Here is a 3,595-nt window from a genome sequence, read left to right as displayed (position 1 = left end):
CCCTACTGGAAACCGACTGCTGCGTGCCTCTGCATTGCACCTCGGGACTCTGCAACTGTGTTCCACAGCTTCAGCGGCATTTAAGAGGAAAGTGGACATGCAATGCGCAGGTTCACGCCAACTGCCACGGCGTCTACAGGAACGACCAGCTGGAGGGACGCCAGCTTAGAACTGGAAGCCCCGGCAGAGACGGAGGCAGAAGCAAGCACCTGTCTAAGAGCTCACAGTCCAGACCGGCTGCTCCTGCCCCTGCCGCTGTGTGAAGGGAAAGCGCTCCACAGCACGGCATCTTCTGCTTAAGGCAGAAAGCACCAAATAGGACGCCCGCCTTCCTCGATGTGGACACGGCGAGAGGCGGCCTTTGGGCTGGGCGGGGAAGCCACTGCCTGGGGGGGTCGGACCGGAAGCGGATGCCATGCCCTCTGTTCTAAGGCGCTTCTTTTTCCTTAAGTTTATTTCTCCCACGAGCGAGAGAGGCAGAGACAGCACCCTCAAAAGGGTACTGATGCCGGTATCCACCCCCAGCCTCAGCCAGCTCGAGACAGGGGGCGCATGCTCACCTGGTGTGTGCAGGGACTCCGGATGTGAACCCGTGACCAGCCGGTGCAGCTCGGCCTCGCAGGGCAGTGTCAACAGCTATGCCACCATCCAGCCCCCGCTGCCTTCTGTGAGGAGAGAAAAAAACCGACACACAAAGTCACTCTGAGACTTATTCCACCCTCACAGACTGGGCATGCAACTAAGGGGCCAGTTCCATCCCGAAGTGCTTTGGGGAAAAGTGTCGTTATCGCCTGCCAGGGACAGCTTTGAACTTGGCTGCTATTGTCACCAGAGGGAGAAAGGACGAGGGAGGGTCATCCTTCCTTGGGGCGCCATCTCACTGCAGCCTCTTTTCCTCCATGTCACCTTCCTGGTGGATTCTGAGCTCACCCACAGACATGCCAGGTGTTTTCCAAGCCAGCAGGCCCAGGACCTGAACCACGGGATCAGCCATGTGGGATTCAGCTGTCTTAACCACTGGGCCATGGAGCAGCTCCTCAGTCTTCTGAGCCACTGGGTCAGGACCCAAACCAGTCAGTCAGGTGGGATCTGTCTCTAACCACTGCTTCGGGGCAGCCCGATCTTACCCTCCATCGCGGACCCTGAGACATCTCAGCCTTTGTCCAAGTGCAGGCAGAGAAAGGTCAGGCACAGGTAAGGACCACCAAGCCCATGGTGGAGCCAGGGGGACAGGAGTGGAGAGAGGGACCCCAGACACTTTCTCATGAGTGACTAGGAGAATGAGAAGGAAAACACAGCGGCGTGGTAAGGCAAGATGCTGGTAGCTTTGAAACCAACAGAACCAGATTCAAATCCTGTCCTAGCGACTGCTGGGTGAGTCTGGCTCTGCCTCCGTCAACTCTTATTTAACAAACACCTGCCCAGCACCGTGGACTCCCAGGTACGCTACGAGTCTTCATTTACCTAACCTCAACAACAGGCCGCGGAGGTCACTTCTGTTACTATTTCCACTTCACAAACAGGGACGCTGAGGCTCCTGCCACCTGCGAGGGGCTGAGCTGAAATCCGAACCCTGGCGGTCTGGCTCTGAAGTCCGAGTTCTGCAGTCCAATATGGCTTCACTTATGAAGGAGAGAGCAGAGTACCAGCGCAGCGCCTGACATTGAGGGGGTCTGAGTAATCCATCTCCCTCTGCCCAGATCCTCTCCCTCCCCGCACTGTGGGAGGGGGGATGCACGATTTTGCACACACAGCGCGTCGGCTACGTCAGTCTGAGAAGGCTCGGGCGGGCTAGAGGACAGCCCTCTGTCTTTACCCGCCGAGGCCTGGAACACGGGTTCTAAGGCGAGGCAAGAAGTCTAGCGTTTCCAGACAGGGGTCACCTCCGTGAACCACGACCGGCGTTGAAGATGCAGGAGCTGCGGACGGGCCTGAGGAAGCCGGGAAGGCTGTGGCCTTGTGCAGTAGGACTCTGTGTGTCCGTGTCAAATGCACCACACACACACACACACACCCCACACACACCCATACTGAACACGCAGATCGTTCCGACCACAAGGGGAAATGATCTATTTCCAGAACCTTCCACTGCCTAGAACTGGGAAGATTTTCTGTATTGGCTGCAGCTTGCTTTAAGACAGTAAGGCGTTTCTGGGGAGCTGAAGGACAGAGACTCTTTTGAAAATTATTAAGAACAAATTAGGCCCAGGGGCCCAAGGGAGCGGTATTGTAGAACATGGGAAAATGTTGTTTTCCAGCCCTTTGTGTGTTCATGGGCTCATGGCAATAAAAGAGCAGAGACCAGTTTTGCATCTTGGTATTAGTCTAAGGATCATGGAGAAATGTGCAGATGGTTTCAGTGAAACGATTCCATTCAGTTGGGCAAGCAGTGACCTGAACATAACCAGAGATTTACCCCTGAAATATTCCGAGTGCCCAAGGGCTGTGTGCTCTAACTGCAAGATGGTCACCCGTGTCCCCAGGGAGGGTGCCGTCTCCACCCATCTCTCATTCCTTTTGGGCTTTGTGGGCAGGTGCACACACACCCCTAGCATGTTTTCTAAGCTGCCAGATCAAGACCCCAACCCCACGGCTGGCAGCTGGTAACGTGGGAACCAGCCACCTTAACCACCACGCCCCGAAGCTGGCCCTAAACAGAAGGGGCGTCCTCTGATCTGTCCGTCTGAAACAGCACCTACACAGGAGGATGCCTCTGTCATCACAGAAGCCGCATCTGAGCTTGTGGCTGAGCCCAGAACGTTGGAAAAGGGGACCCAGGTTGCAGAAAGGAGAGGCAGCCCTGAGCGTGGAACGGGCTTCTTGGTCACAGGCCTGTATAAACAGTTCTTCCTGCTCACCACACGCACTCACTCCAGGCAGGGGCAAACTCTGTGTGCCCTTGGCCATTTCATGAGCCACGAGGCTGGAGACCGGCAAGCCAGCGAGGGAGCCTTTCTGTTCTGTATGCATCTGTGAGTCAGCAGGAGCTGGAAGCCTCACAGAAAAGCTACTGCAGAACAACAGGCTGGAAGGGGGACAATAGCTCCCCCCTCCAGACAGTGAGAGCCTGCATGATCCTCAGGGATCAGGCCACCCATGCTCACTGCAGAGGAGTGGGGAGGCGCTCTGCACTGGCCATGGGGATGCACAGCTGCAGCTGCTCCTGGAAGCCCTGGGTGGCCTCCATCCCACTGAGCTGATGGCTTCAAGACAAATGGCAGTGCTGGTGGTGCCCCTGTGCAGGGGTGGGGAGGGGCCTGACAGAGTGAGGGTGGCAAGACATATCCCCTCTGCCACAAGTGCCTGACAATAACATCCAAGCAAAACCCATCACCTCCACCGGCTTAGGGAAATCACAAAAAGATCTCAGGGCTGCTTCCATTAAGCCCGCTTGAGTCAGAGCCTGCGCCACCCTGCTCCACAGCAATGACCTGAAACGGTTCCTGGGAGACTCCAGAAACTGGAGACATGCCCTGTGAGGCGGCCCTCGGGGCTCCAGGAGCAAGTGTAATGGACACCACTGGGGAGAGAGGCCTCCCAAACTCAGTGGTGAGAGCAAGCAGCCTCTCTGTGCACCTGCAGAACCGCAAAGCCC

General features: G+C 56.6%; 1 long non-coding RNA gene across 2 annotated transcripts in view; it reads right to left on the bottom strand.

Annotated features, from left to right (window-relative positions):
• Positions 1 to 3,595, bottom strand: part of LOC102495128 (uncharacterized) — a 448,830-nt gene that overhangs the window by 150,487 nt on the left and 294,748 nt on the right. For both annotated transcript variants that reach the window (XR_334057.3, XR_003548844.1), the window contains one exon: positions 561 to 665. This is a non-coding gene — a long non-coding RNA (uncharacterized LOC102495128). The remainder of the gene's footprint in view (positions 1 to 560; positions 666 to 3,595) is intronic.

This window comes from Tupaia chinensis, unplaced genomic scaffold (assembly GCF_000334495.1).
Source record: "Tupaia chinensis unplaced genomic scaffold, TupChi_1.0 Scaffold000141_1, whole genome shotgun sequence".
Taxonomy (NCBI): Eukaryota; Metazoa; Chordata; class Mammalia; order Scandentia; family Tupaiidae; genus Tupaia; species Tupaia belangeri.
Note: the sequence above shows the minus strand (reverse complement) of the source record. Positions and strands in the feature narration are given on the sequence as shown.